The sequence below is a fragment of the Oratosquilla oratoria genome, chromosome 28, assembly GCF_046742065.1.
Source record: "Oratosquilla oratoria isolate Oo_2021 chromosome 28, ASM4674206v1, whole genome shotgun sequence".
NCBI classification, from domain to species: Eukaryota; Metazoa; Arthropoda; class Malacostraca; order Stomatopoda; family Squillidae; genus Oratosquilla; species Oratosquilla oratoria.
The window spans coordinates 16307331-16322938 of NC_134804.1; the positions used below are offsets into that span (position 1 = coordinate 16307331).

The following is a 15608-nucleotide window of genomic DNA, read 5'->3' on the forward strand; positions in this document are numbered from 1 at the left end:
CCCCCTCCGTGCCATGCACACCGACCAATCAATGGCACGGCTATGGCGAGGTGCAACAACAATCAATATCCCGCCACAACCATGGTTACGGTAAATACACCCCCACACCCACCCCGAACCCCATTCAGGATACTATGGCCACTAACAACCACCCACGCCTCAGCCTCCCCCCCCACAACCTCTACCCCAACCTCTCCACGACCTCTAAAAGTAGCAAGGAGGCCAATGACACCGCTAAATCGTTAAATCCTGCATCATCGCCCCACCATAATCATGGGCACACTGGAGAATATGCAAACAAACCAATAGAAAAAGAAACAAAGAAAACAATAAAAAGCGTAAAGTCTAGAAATAATACTAACAACAATGATGACGACGATAACAAAAACAATAATAATAATACATACATACATATACCAGAAAACCCTCGCTCATAATATCAATAATAATAATAATAATAATAATAATAATAATAATAATAATAATAAGAAGAAGAATAGCAATAATAACAATATGAATATATACATATACTAAAGGCCCCTTTCCCACCACTTTAACTCCTTGTGGATGATGATTCATCTCCCCACAGGCCAGAGGCAATACAGCATGACACAACGCCCCCAAAACAGGACCTGATAGCCAAAGCTGTTTAGCCCCCTCCCCTACTTCATTACATGGCGACCCTACCCCGTCAGCCACTCCAGAAAACACAGAGCAGACAAAACAAATCTAATGGGCCGCGTAAGCTCCTAGTCCCTTCAAAGCCACTCTCCACCCACATCAATTTCTCGTACTTTCCTTTCCCTGTTCGACACACTCCTCCTGCGCCCAATGGCCCTTATTCACCCCCATCTATCCACCACTCTGGCCTTCCCCTCAAGTTCATTCTAACCACCACCTTCCACAATCTTTTTGATAGGCTTTCTTCGCATGAAGAGACGACGGAGGGTCCCCGAGTACACGAAGCGCCTGGCCCTGCTATGGATGTACTGTTCCTTGTTGCAGTGCTTCTGACCCGGGAAGTGGGAAGGGGAGGACAGGGATGGCCCAGAAGTAGGTGACGGATGGGAGCGAGATGGGTGTGGATGGGTGCGTGTTTTGGCTGGATACCTCTCTTATAAGAGGGAAGAAGAACATCGGTATAAAGCTTCTTTGTTCATTATTTCCATATGCTCACACCATCCCAATATTCTTATCAATCCTATTTGTATTAATACAAATTGCAGTAGTTTTAGAAGAATTAATCTGTTAAGTGCGGTCGGTAAGGTATATGGGCGTCTGATGTTTGAGCGAATTAGGTGAGGAACAATGGGAACAGTATGTCAAGAGCGATATGGGTTTAGAGAAGAGTTCATTGGTCATGTTGGTGGCAAGTTATGGGAAAGGTGGATGGGGAAACACGGATCTTTATCTGAATATCGAGTTTATTTCTGACCGGTTTCGCTTACACTAGCTTCTTCAAAGGAGTGTTATTCTGGGTCGAAGTTGGCGGTGTATATAGTGAGCCAGGCCCACGTTCCCTCCTTGCGGAGTTGTGCTGGAACCAGCCACCAACCACTCCTCTGAAGAAGCTATTGTAAGCGAAACCGGTCAGGAATAAACTCGATATTCAGATAAAGACCCGTGTTTCCCCCTCCACCTTTCCCATAATTTGTCCCAATGTCTCTACGTTTGTGGCAAGACAGATATGTGATTGTGCGTGCGTGCGCGCGCACGCGCGTGTGTGTGTGTATGCGCGTGCGTGTGTGCGTGTTGATCATACATGATGGGCAGCAACAACGACGGTGACTGCGACGACGACGACAATGATGATGGTGATTAACACGGCGGCGGCGGCATCGAATTCCATATTGTAACTGTGAGCTGAGCTGCAAATGGGTGACAATTAACGTGAAGCGTGATTGCGGTACCGTTATGTAGGTAACAGTGGTAACGGTCGTCGGCGATGCAGAAAAAGCTGCCGCATCCCCCCCCCCCTCTCTCTCTCTCTCTCTCTCTCTCTCTCTCTCTCTCTCTGTGTGTGTGTGTGTGTGTGTGTGTGTGTGTGTGTGTGTGTGTGTGTGTGTGTGTGTGTGTGTGTGTGTGTGTGTGTGTGTGTGTGTGCGCGCGCGCGCCAAGCTGGAACTGTGGAATCGACGCGCACGAATCTAGACACCTTTCTGGTGGCCGCCAAATGATTTCTGTAGTTATGTGAAACCAACACATCAAAATATTACATCAAATATATTTTGTAACACTACAGCTTAATTTTACATTACAGTTAACGTAGGGGTAATATCTAATGTGACCTTCACACACTGAACAAGTTGGATTGTAATTCTGCATTACAAATGAATGACCTAAATGGCGAGTCCAGCCATCGCGTGCGTCAATTACCTTGTTTAGCCTACTGCATAGTTTACTCTATCTTTCAAGGCAAGAAGGGTATTACCTGCCCGACTCGACGAGTCTGTGGACGCGACACAGCTGTACCAGTTATAAGTTCTGCCGTTAATACATCAAAATATTAAACTCGTATGAAATCCACACTCTTTGTATCAATGCAACTTCGCTTGGAACAAATGTTCTCAACGTATACCAATTCGTGTATAGAAAATAATAGGATCACATGAAGAATTGACACCCCAGAACGCCCACCTGAAGAATAGTCACCCCATGAGATCCCACCTGAAGAATAGTCACCCCACGAGATCCCACCTGAAGAATAGTCACCCCACGAGATCCCACCTGAAGAACTGTCACCCCAGTACGCCGAATATCAACAGTGGAATAAAGATTAGGTTAGATTAGGTTGAATGTGGGTTATACTTATACAACCGAAGAATCGTAAATCCAGGATAGCCCACATAAGAATTGTCACCCTATCCAAGTCTGGAGTGACGATTCTTCATGTGATCGCCAAATTTGACCGATAGGTGTCCCTCGTCAAAAACCCTCGTAAAAAATTTGACCGATAGGGTGTCCCTCGTCAAAAACCACACTTGCTCTCCCTTCGTCTCTCCCTTTCCATAAACATAAACACCAAAGAATGTTGAATACAACAACTTGTACTACTACTAACTGAACTACTACTACTAAGTTCTACCAATATGGCTTTCCACTTCATCCTCCCTCCACCACCACCTCCTCGCATCTACTTTTCCTACGAGTCAGCGAAAAATTCCCATTATTCACCCCCCCACCCTTCCGTTACTTCTGTCCCTCCCCACCATTTCCCTTCTGTAGACCTATCTTCTGTGTGTGTGTGTGTGTGTGTGTGTGTGTGTGTGTGTGTGTGTGTGTGTGTGTGTGTGTGAGAGAGAGAGAGAGAGAGAGAGAGAGAGAGAGAGAGAGAGAGAGAGAGAGAGAGAGAGAGAGAGAGAGAGAGAGAGAGGGAGAGAGAGAGAGGGAGAGAGAGAGAGAGAGGGGGGGAGGGAGATGCACTGCAGGATTGGCAGAGAAGGCACTGGGAGAGAGAGAGGGGAGGGACTCGGAGGGAGGTGGGAGGACGCACTGGAGGGGAGAGAAGAGGACATTGGGGAGAGGAGGAGGGGGATGCAAGAGTCGCTCCCAGTGATACTCCCGTGTTACGAGTCAGGCCGACTCCGACTCCGTTAATTCTAAGTTGACCCAGGCTCTCCCGAGCCTCCGGTTCTAATGTTGTTGTTGTTTCTGTTCTTATTGCTGTTGTGGCTGCTGGTTCTGTTGACGTTCTCACTTATTATTATGCCATATTTACTTTCATTCTTCCTTATGCTACTGATGTCGTTGGCTAAGGGTGGTTGTGGTGGTATTAATATTTGTGGTGGTTGGATGAGGAGAAGGAGGAATCGAACGGTGGGTGAAAGTAGGGGAAGGTAGGGGAAGGGAAGGGAGGGGAGGGGAAGGGAATCAAGGGAGAAGAGGGGGAGGAAGGGAGGAAAAATGTGAAAAGGGTGAGGACGAGAAAATAGGGAAAAGGGAGGAGAAGAGGAGGCAAGTAGAGGAGGGGAAGTGGAGGTAGTAAGATGGAGGGGAAAGAAGAAGAAGAAGAAGGAGGAGGAGGAGGAGGAGGTGGACGAAGAGTAGTAGGAGGTGGACGAGGGGTAGGAGGAGGAGGAGGAGGAAGAGGCGGAAGAAGAGGAGGACGTTGGAGGAGGGAGTAGGAGGAATAGGACGACGATGAGGAGTAGGACGACGATGAGGAGTAGGACGACGATGAGGAGTAGGACGACGATGAGGAGTAGGACGACGAGGAGGAGGAATAGGGGGACGAGGAGGACGAGGATGAGGCATAGGGGGACGAGGAGGGGGAATAGGGACGAGGATGAGGAATAGGGGGACGATGAGGAAAAGGAAGACGAGGAGGAGTAGGAAGACGAAGAGGAGGAATAGGGGACGAGGAGGGGGAATTGGGGACGAGGAGGGGGAATAGGGGAACGAGGAGGGGGAATAGGGGGACGAGGAGGGGGAATAGGGGAACGAGGAGGGGGAATAGGGGGACGAGGAGGGGGAATAGGGGGACGAGGAGGAGGAATAGGGGAACGAGGAGGAATAGGGGGACGAGGAGGAGGAATAGGGGAACGAGGAGGAATAGGGGGACGAGGAGGAGGAATAGGGGAACGAGGAGGAATAGGGGGACGAGGAGGAGGAATAGGGGGACGAGGAGGAGGAATAGGGGGACGAGGAGCAGGAATAGGGGGACGAGGAGGAATACGAGGCTGAGGAGGAATAGGGGGGACGAGGAGGAGGAATGGGGGGACGAGGAGGAGGAATAGGGGGACGAGAAGGAGGAGAAGGAAGATGAGGGGGAGGAGAAGAATGGAAGTACACGCCGTTGTTACGCCGCTTTCTGGGCCCAAATACGTAGGTTTGGTCAGCAAGGTCGAGTCGCCCCGGATCCAGGTCCCGCGAAAAGCCAGAGATATTTCCCCCGGTGGGTCTGCAATTGCATATTATGAGAAGGCCGCCAACATTGTACACCAAAATGTTCACTAACATTTCTGCGAGAGAGTAACTCTGAGAATGCAAATATTACTGCCGTCGTCATAATGTAAATTCTTGGTCCACAGTATGTGCACACAAAATTATTATCATTAATATTATTATTACTTTTAACATCATTATCATAATAAATATTATAAAGTTATACACATACATGTTTATATATATATAATATATATATATATATATATATATATATATATATATATATATATATCGTGGTCATAATGTAGTTTCCAAGTCTACCATTTGTGCATAAAATCATACACACAAATTACCATAATTATATTATCCATAATCATACACACACATTATATATATATATATATATATATATATATAAATATATATATATATATATGTGTGTGTGTGTGTGTGTGTGTGTGTGTGTGTGTGTGTGTGTGTGTGTGTGTGTGTGTGTGTGTGTGTTCGCGTGCGCGTCCCATACGAGGATATGGTACACCTACCCACTAACAAACAAATTCGGAGAATGACCGAACAGAAGCTTTAATCCCGACATACCTGGACTTGGCTGAAACTATACAGAGCTGTTCACCCTTTAAGCGTCATCGTGTTATGTGACGGATGCAATGTCGCGCGGCGGGGATTGTTACGAGCCACGGGATCGAACATGGGAATCACTTAGCTACGACCGGAGGAGTCACCTTTGCCCTGGGTGCGAGGAGGATCGCGTTGAGTGGCATTCGCCGCGGCATAGAAAGAGAGCGAGTGGGGATGCGAACTCAGGTTCTGAGTACTAGCGGACGCCGAAGAGAAGACCCCACTAGGCCACGGGCCAGGGACATTGTCCCTGGTGGAGGAAGATTTTACTTATAATTCTATATTCATCCTTTAATATTTATTTATTCATTTGTTTAATTGTTTTTGAGTGGAATTATTTGGGACGGAAAATGCAACAAATTTTTCTCAAAAAAACATGGATCCCATCCGACCAAGGACACTGACAGCAGCTAATTGTTTGTACATCTTTACTCTGTTACAGTTTCTTAGATTGTTTACAACTTTGCATGAAAACACCAATTACCTTGTTTCTCTTTACTTTGAGCCGGAAGGAGGGGGGGGGATGCAATATCAGTTACCTAGTCCCTACAAATTGAACGTCTGTATCAGTTAGCTAGTCCCTACAAATTGAACGTCTGTATCAGTTAGCTAGTCCCTACAAATTGAACGTCTGTATCAGTTAGCTAGTCCCTACAAATTGAACGTCTGTATCAGTTAGCTAGTCCCTACAAATTGAACGTCTGTATCAGTTAGCTAGTCCCTACAAATTGAACGTCTGTATCAGTTAGCTAGTCCCTACAAATTGAACGTCTGTATCAGTTCGCTAGTCCCTACAAATTGAACGTCTGTATCAGTTAGCTAGTCCCTACAAACTGAACGTCTGCTAGGTTCTTCAACATCAGCTACTACCCTGCTAGTTCCTCCAAAGTCACCTGCTGAAAATTCAATTCATGCTAGTTTCTTCAATATTACCTATTACTCTGCATGTTCCAGCAACATCACCTGCTCCATTACTAGTTTTTCGAATAACCTGCTGTTCTGCTAGTTCCTGCAAATGCAGCAAAGACTCGGACATCTTCCCCACGACAGAGACACAAGTGCCTTCTGGTGGGAACTTTTCGCCAATTCTTCCGGCCAGGGACCACTTCACGCTGACGAAAACCACATGCCTTTAGGCCTAATGATAACTAAACACAACAATACACTGTGTTAGAGGGGGCCTAGTCTTGTCACTGTTTAATAATGACAATAACGAATGAGAATATTTCATATCACTGCCAATAAAGATGACCCCCCCCCCACGGCCTCCTATATTTCTCTAATTCAACCAAGGACCCTCAAAGTCTTTCACGGGTTTTAACTTGATATGCTATGTATTATAATTTACTAATATGGTCAATAACTATATATATATATATATATATATATATATATATATATATATATATATATATATTGCAACATTGCATAATGCTCCTTCATCCATGCAACTGTCAAGGCAGACCTTCAACTGGGACAGCTGAATCCAACTCTGTACCACTATGGTACTTTTTCAGTTTCCATTCTAACGGCACCCAACTTATTCAAGGCCATACGTTATCTTCCAGATAACTCCAGACTACCTTACTCATACTCATGGTACCTCCTCGGTGGCAACTGGGGGTTACTGAGTGGAAGAATTATTTTTTAAATAATAAAAAAAAAAATGTCAACAAACAAATATATAAAAAATAAATAGGTAAATAAATATTTAAATAAAGAGGGGATGGGAAGAAAGGCGCCACTATGGAAGGCATGGGAAGGAGAATAAAGGGAAGGCAAGGGGTGACGTGGATCTGACAGGAAGAACATGGGAAGGGATATGTCGCCGACAATTCCCCCACCGATTCTATCCTTGATGGGAAGATGGTGCGAGAGGTGGGGAGAAGACCGGGGGGGGGGGATACATGGATAAAGGAGAGAAAAGGGAGGAAAGTAGTGGGAGGGAAAGAGAGGAAAAGAGAAGGGGGGGGAGACGGGGGGGTACAGGAGATAGGTCGGCAAGGGATATGGGTCGGAAAGCACGAGAAGAGGAGAGGTGACGAGGGCTGAAGAGGCGGGGAGGAAAAGGGAGGGGAGGGGAAGTTAGGAAAGGGGAAGGGAGGGAGGGAGGGAGGGAGGGAGAGAGAGAGAAAGGGGGCAAGGAAGAAGAGAGGTTCTGGAGAAAATGAAGAAAGAGGTGAAGAGAGAAAGTAGATAAGAGGACAACAGTGTGAGGAGAGAAATAGGAGAGAAATTGTAGGGGCAGGAGAGAAGGCTGAGGAGGAGAAAAGAGTGAAGAGGAGAGAATGTTGGAAGAAAAGAGGCGGAATTAGAGTGCGGCGTGGAGGAAGTGGAAGATGTAGAAGGAGTGGAAGGAAAATAGGGATGAGGAAACGGAGCAGAACGTAGGGGGGGAAGAGAGTGGGGAAGGAGTGAAAAAAGAGGGAGGAAAGAGAGCGGGGGTAGAGAGAAGAGGAAGAGAGGGGACGGGGTGAGGGAAAAGGAGAAGGAAGAGGAGGAGGGAGGAAGGGGGGAGGGAAGGCAAAGAGGAAAGGAGACGGGGAAGAGAACGGAGGGGCGAGGGGAAGGAAGAGGGGAAAGGAGAGGGGAAGGGAGAGGGGAAGGGAGAGGGGAAGGGAGAGGGGAAGGGAGAGGGGAGAGTGGGGCGATATTTTGAGGAGAGCGGGAGAGGATAGTAAGGGAAGGGAAGGGAAGCCATAGGAGTAACATGTAGGAAATGGAAGAGAAAGGAGAGAGGCAAGGGGAGACGGAAGGGGAGACGGAAGGGGAGAGGGAAGGGGAGGGGGAAAGGGAGAGGGAAGAGTAGGGGGAAGGTAAGGGGAGGGGGAAGGGAAGAGTAGGGGGAAGGTAAGGGGAGGGGGAAAGGGAGGCCAAAGAGAAAAGGGAAGGGAGAGAGAAGAGAAAAGGCAGAGAGAAGTGAGAAGGAAGTGAGAAAGGAGAGGGAGGTGAAAGGAGAGGGGAAAGAGGGAAGGGGCGTTGGGAGAGGGGAAAGGAGATGGGAGGAGAGGGAAGGGGGTATGAGAGGGGAGAGGGAAGGGGGAATGAGTGGGGAAAAAATGGAGGGAGGAGGAAAATGGACAGAAGGGAAAGAAAGGGAGAGAGGAAGGGAGGGAAAGTGAAAGGGAAGGGGAAGGAAGAGGAGGGAAGGGGAAGGGAGAAGAGGAGGGAAGGGGAAGGGAGATGAGGGGAAAGGGAAGGGGAGGAGAAACCATGAGGGGTAGGGAAAGGGGGAAGTGGAAAAGGGAGAGGGTAATAGAAGTTGAAGGAAGAGAGAGAGAGAGAGAGAGAGAGAGAGAGAGAGAGAGAGAGAGAGAGAGAGAGAGAGAGAGAGAGAGAGAGAGAGAGAGAGAGAGAGAGAGAGAGAGAGAGAGAGAGAAAAGGGGGGGGGGAAGGCTGTTCATAGGCACTGGAACAAAAGCAAGTGGGTCGGAACTACGGGTACTGACCAGCCGGCCGTCGTCGAGCTGCTCGCCGGTGAGCGGGCGAGCGAGCCGGCTGCCGGTCGGTTAAAGAGAAACCGCCAGTAATCGGACGGCGAGGCGGCGGCTGTGCCGGGGAGGGCCATTTCACCAACGTCGCCCGCCACCACTGGAGGGAACAGGAAGAAAGAGAGAGAAATAGGAAGATAAAGACAGAAAGAGAGAGAGAGAGAGAGAGAGAATGCACGCGCGCGTACGCATACAAACGTACATTCAATATACATAAAAAATCTACAATAACATACGGGCCTACCTATCCGTACTTTCAAATGAACCATTCATGCAGGTACAGTTCCACACCGCACACATTCTTGCATCTTCACATTTACACAATTCGCATACGAGTCCACATCTATCATATCACAAATACATGCAAGCACTGAGGTCGTGAAAATACATTACAATACAGTACAAACACATTCTTTTACACACACACATACACACACACAACTGTTACACACCCAGAGTCCACTCACTCACACTCTAGCCGAGCTCATGTCAGTCTGCCGGCAAACTTCATGAATTCAAAGTCAACTACAAGAGGACACGCCATGGCAAACCCAAAAACTATTTCGCAAGAAAGGGTGCGCCGGAAATACAGTCTAATAACGGACATGTAAGAAAGCGTATTTGAAATTAAATGCACATTGTGTGTGTGTGTGTGTGTATGTGTGTGTGTGTGTGTGTGTGTGTGTGTGTGTGTGTGTGTGTGTGTGTGTGTGTGTTTACTTAACTATACTTCACTGGAGTATCCTGGACAGTATCCTGTTTAATAACGGACAACTGTGTAATAACACGCATTTGAAATGCACACACACACACACTGTGTGTGTGTGTGTGTGTGTGTGTGTGTGTGTGTGTGTGTGTGTGTGTGTGTGTGTGTGTGTGTTTAACCATGGTATTGAATCACGTGTTGGGCTCGTGATCGACTGCTATTTCCCTCTTGGAAGAGAGCTCAGATTTCATATATGACCGATCTATGGGTAATACTATGACCTTACACGCACATACACACCCAACTCCCCGCCCACGAGAGTTGGAGTAACGACTCACAGCGCAGCGATACTGAAATTATTTTAGCCCTGGGCGGGATTCGAACCAGGACCGCCGTAGTGGCAGCCGGGAACTCTACCACTGCGCCACCGAGTCGCGCGCGCGCGTGTGTGTGTGTTTACTTAACTGCACCTCATTGCAGTATCTTGGACAATAGAGTTCGCAAGCCGTCTCTGAGCTCCCGCTGGTCAAATTAAGCTTTTAATTTGCTCATGTTATTTGACTGAAGTATTTGTCTTTCATGTTATTCCACGGATCAGTGTATCCATACGAGAAATATATTTCTTAATATTCTTCAAAGATCATTCCCTTTTCAGCCTCTTTTCATGCGCTCTATTTTTCTTTTTTTCATTTTGTTTCTTTTTTTCTTTTATTGGTCTTCTTTATCGATTATGTCTACCCTTTTCATACTTCTGAATCCTTTTATCAAACTATTTTTTCTTCTTTTGTTGACATTTCCAGTTTATTTAATCTCTCTTCATATGTTTTGCCAGCTAGGATAGGTGCTTTAGTTTTTATTTAATTATCTGTTTTTTCCCTTGTACGCTATCACAACCCTGTCTACTTATGTTATTCTATTATAACAACAAAAACAACAGCTATCACCACCACAGCGGCCACCACCGTCTCCACCACCACCACCACCGCTCCCACTCCCCCACAAAATTAAATATAAAATGAATCCACTGGACTAAATTAAAGGTTCTCTCCTCTTCCGGGGAGGGAGGGAGGGAGGGAGGGAGAAGGGGAAAGGGAGAGGAAGGGAGGGGAGAAGAGGGGGAATAAAGGGGGAAGAGGGGAAGAGGAAAGGGGAGAGGGAGGGAAGAGAGAATGGAGGTGAGAAAGAAGAGATGGAAGAGAGAAGAGAGGGGAGACAGAAGAGAGGGGACAGAGGAGAGAGAAGAGACTAGAGAAAAGAGATGGGAGAGAGAAGAGATGGAAGAGAGAAGAGAGGGGAGAGAAGAGAGGAGAGAGAGAAGAGAGGGGAGAGAGAGAAGAGAGGGGAGAGAGAGGAGAAGGGAGAGAGAAGAGAGGGGAGAGAGAAGAAAGGGAACAGAGGAGAGAGAAGAGACTTGAGAAAAGAGATGGGAGAGAGAAGAGAGGGGAGAGAGAAGAGAGGGGAGAGAGAAGAGAGGGGAGGAGAGAGAAGAGGTGAGGATAGGCGAGAAAAGGGGAGCGGAGAGGAGGAAATTAACAAACTAGAAAGGGGAGGCAAATGGAGGGAAGAGGAAGAAGAAGAAGAAGAAAAAGAAGAGAAGAAAGGATATAATAGGTAAGAGGAAGGGATAAATGGAAAGAAGTGGAGAAAAGAGGGGAGGAGAGGGGAGATGAAGGGAGGGGATGATGGAGGAGGAGAGGGGAGAGGTGGCCAAGAGGTGGAGGGTGGAGGAAGTGGAAGGGAGGTACACTATATACTGATGAAATTCCTGTGCTCAATTTTAGCAGGTCACTGGAATATGTGGAGTCTAGATAGCAACCGAAAAAAGACAGGCAGACAGACAGACAGACAGACAGACAGACAGACAGAGAGAAAGAGAGAGAGAGGTTCTACTGGGAGTCTCTCATAAGTATCATAATCATGGTAAGTGTTCCCTCTCTCTCCCTCTCCCTCTCCCTCTCTCTCTCTCTCTCTCTCTCCACAAAATGGACCGAGATGCTTTGCTGAAATGCAGAATAACTAAAACAAGAAAATGAGGTCACGAGAGAGAGAGGGAGTGGGAGATTGAGAGAGAGAGAGAGAGAGAGAGAGAGAGAGAGAGAGAGAGAGAGAGAGAGAGAGAGAGAGAGAGAGAGAGAGAATAGAGACAGAATGAGATAGATGAATACAGAAAATCAGGGGAGAGGTGGAGTAGGGGGAGGGGAGAGAGAGAGAGGGGCGGAATGGGAGAGACATAAGAATAGAGGAAAGGGGAGAGAGAGAGAGAGTGCTACTGTCATACTATGGCAATAAGCTTGTACACAGGTTTCCCCCACCCCCCATCCCCCATTTAGGGTGGGGTGGTGGAATTGTACATCCACCCCTGTCCCCGTCAACCCTGTAAGCCATATTTCTCACTTTAAACGAATCTGTTCCCAGACTATTTCATTCAGATTAACAAATACTTCACCAGGCTTTCTCTCTCGTTTCGCCTGACTTCGTGACAGACTTCGTGAGCTTCGTCGTGGCGAAGTCGAGATGGTTCTCCCTAGAGGCCACGAAGAGAACGATCCCCGGCCGAAAGGGTGTCGGGCCCTCTCATGACGTGGCCTCAGCGTGGCATCAAATATTCTTTATTAATGACGCTCTTCTGGCTCAAGGGCCAGACGCGTTCATCAGGCACCAGGTGCTGGGAGGATCCAAGGCTAAGGTGGTTAAAAGTAATCGCCAGACTTACTTGAAAGTTGTAACTTCTTAAAGACGATGACTGACCAACACAGGCAGACATACATACATACATATATGTAGTCGTACATACACACATGTATGCATGCATAGATACATACAGTATGTACAGACAGACGCACACAAACAGACGGAGAGACACGTGTTCAATGACACACACCAGACGTATCTGTGAGGAGGGAAGTCTCCTGCGGCACATGTAGGTAGGTACGCACGCTGGCAACTGTTGAGGCATAGAGAAGGAATGCCTAAGTTGAAAGTTGACGGAGTCGTATATGATGACGCAAGAATACAAGCTGAAACGACGAACGAAAGCTCCCAATGTTCAACAAGGAGGAGGAGCTTGAAGGAGGATATCATGAACAACACAACACTGGATGAACAAGAAGTATCTAACTGACTAGATACTGGAATTGAGAAAGGCCTCAGATTCGGACGCGATCTGCAACACTGAAGAATACAGGAAGTTCGCTAAATGTTGATAACAGGAGGAGGGAGAGAAGGCATACGCGGGGAACACAGGATATGGTTCTGGCACCTGTTGTATTCGTACTGTTTACATATGACGCGCGACGAATGAAACAAGACAAATATGCAAACCTATTTGTGGATGATGCCAAGATCACGAAGAAAGTGAAGAACGAGGACAACTACAGTAAGATCGATATGGTTTATCAATGGTGTCTGGTGTAAGACTTCATTAAATATAAGCAAAAGAAGAAAAGGATACAAGGACCTCAACCTGGGATGGCCTGTCGCCAGAAAGTCGTATACAGAACAAGAGGCAAGTGATGTGGTTTAACGTCACAAACTCCTCCCTATCGGGAGGCTAGGACGATGCCCCTCACAGAGGACTTTGTAGCGTGGAATTTAATGAACCATGCCCTTAGTTCAACTTCGCCGGTGGTAGGGTTCGAACCACCATCCCCTCGACCTTCGCCGCAAGTAACGACGCTCTAACTCGTTCAGCCAGTGAGCTTCCCAAAGAGACAAGTACCTGAAGAATATAATACTGACATTTCCTTACAAGGATATGGAAAAAAAATCTTGACTGAAATATACAGCAGCGGTGTGGTCAACACAAACTAAAGAAAAACATAAGAAAAAATAGGTGATGCAAAGGGTGGCAATCAAGACATACCAGGGAAGATTGAGAAAATGGAGGCTTCCTAAATTAGAAAAACGAAGAGATAGGACACCATAATGGTATTTAGATAAAAATGATAAGGACCTGTTAGTATGTGATGGAAGACTAATACGAGGTCATAATATTATAAAGAGGAGAAAAAAAGGACTGCTTTCTACATTAATTAATTGATTTGTGGAGCAAGTTTGACGAAAATGTAAATCAAGCCAAAAACAAACAAATTTAAGGCAAAAAGTGGTAAAAGGAGACATGGAGGCGGTACCCCATGAGCACAACCACAACCCCGTACACACACGCACGCACACACACAGACACACACACACACACGCACGCACGCACACACACAGACACAGACACACACACACACACACACACACACAGAATGAAAGTCATATCAAAAGGCCCCGTCCACTTTCACGAATTTAATTCTGCAAATAATACTTACCCTGGTTTAATGTATCTCTTCAAATTAGTTGTCCTGCAATAAAAAGAGGGACTTTTATCATCAAAATTCCATTAATAGAGAAGGGCCTGGAAGACCCAAGAACATAATTGAATCCAGGATCGGTGACAGGTCACTGTTGAGGGACGACTGTACACGTCAACCACGACCAGAATGGACGACCACGGACTCTATAACGACCACGCGCGGCGACCCGTGGACACCGCGTGCAACTACGTGACAAGTGACACTCGTCACGGACATCTTGGGAGCGGAAGCCACCGCTGGCCCCAGGCAGACCTCCTAACCACTACAGGCGCTCCCTGGAGGCACACGACACTGCTGTTCCTCTCAATTCCATCGCCTAAATATCAACAAGAACAACACCAATTTCCAACAGTAATGCCACGCGGCAGTGAAAATACACACGATTCAAATCATGTCTGAAAAGTTTCTCCACACAGTGTATTTATGTGTGTGTACGTATGAACTACACGCACACGCGCGCGCGCGCACATACACATACTCAAGAGAGAGAGAGAGAGAGAGAGAGAGAGAGAGAGAGAGAGAGAGAGAGAGAGAGAGAGAGAGAGAGAGAGAGAGCGGTGGGGAGAGAGAAGGAAGGGGTGTCGAGAGTCTTAACTCGGTAAACTTCCTAAGCCATTCAATAACTACCGGGCTACGTTGCGTGCTGAATTTCATACCAAATTCAGAATCTCCGCTTCCCTCCCGTATTCCTCGAGGTGCTGCTTCACCACTGCGCAGTATACACAAATGGATATTCCATGCTCCGAAGTCCATCAGGCGATGTGCTCAAACGTTTATAATACACATCCAGACACGCGCATGCGCGCACACACACACACACACACACACACACACACACACACACTCAGACACACACTAAATATATACAATATATATATGCGCATGTAGAATTGGCGCTACAATACACACAGTGGTACAGTTGTAAAAATAATTATGACAAATCTGTGCATGGTTGAGAATATACTGAAGGCCACGCTGCTGTATAGAAGATTGTGTACTTTGAAAACACTCACGTCGAAGAACATATCAGTGATGACAGACTTTCTCTGGGCTCCATTTGTTTCCGGGTGAGTGGATAATGTGCCATACAGAATGAACCCGCCCGGCCCCGGGGAAGTGGCACGGGTATATTAAGAGACTGGAGAGATGAAAGTGTTAAAAAAAAAGAAAAAAAAAAAAAAAGGATGGAACACATGTGAAAGAAGTAAAGAAAATAACAACGGAGGAAGTGGGCATGCAGATGAACAATGGTTAGTTTACACACACACACACGCACACCACACAACTCGTGGCGCAGTTGGTAAATTCCCGGCTGTCACTACGGCGGTCCGGGTTCAAATCCCGCCCAGGGCTGAAATAATTTCAGTATCGTTGCGCTGCGAGTTGTTACTCCAATTCTCGTGGGCGGGGAGTTAGGGGTGTGTGTGCGTGTGAGGTTACAGCATTACCCATAGTTCCGTCATATATGAACTCTGAGCTCTCTTCCGGAAGGGAAAACAACTGTTGATCACGCGTCCAACACGTGATCCA

The 15608-nt window shown here is 46.9% G+C and overlaps 1 protein-coding gene across 10 annotated transcripts in view; it reads right to left on the minus strand.

Annotated features, from left to right (window-relative positions):
* The window catches only part of LOC143040246 (tyrosine-protein kinase Src64B-like), a 580796-nt gene that overhangs the window by 271499 nt on the left and 293689 nt on the right, over window positions 1-15608 (minus strand). For 4 of the 10 annotated variants that reach the window (XM_076211000.1, XM_076210989.1, XM_076210990.1 and 1 more), the window contains one exon: window positions 14034-14066. The exons of the other annotated variants lie outside the window; for them this stretch is intronic. The gene's annotated coding sequence lies outside the window, so the exon portion shown is untranslated. The remainder of the gene's footprint in view (window positions 1-14033; window positions 14067-15608) is intronic. 10 annotated transcript variants of the gene reach the window in all.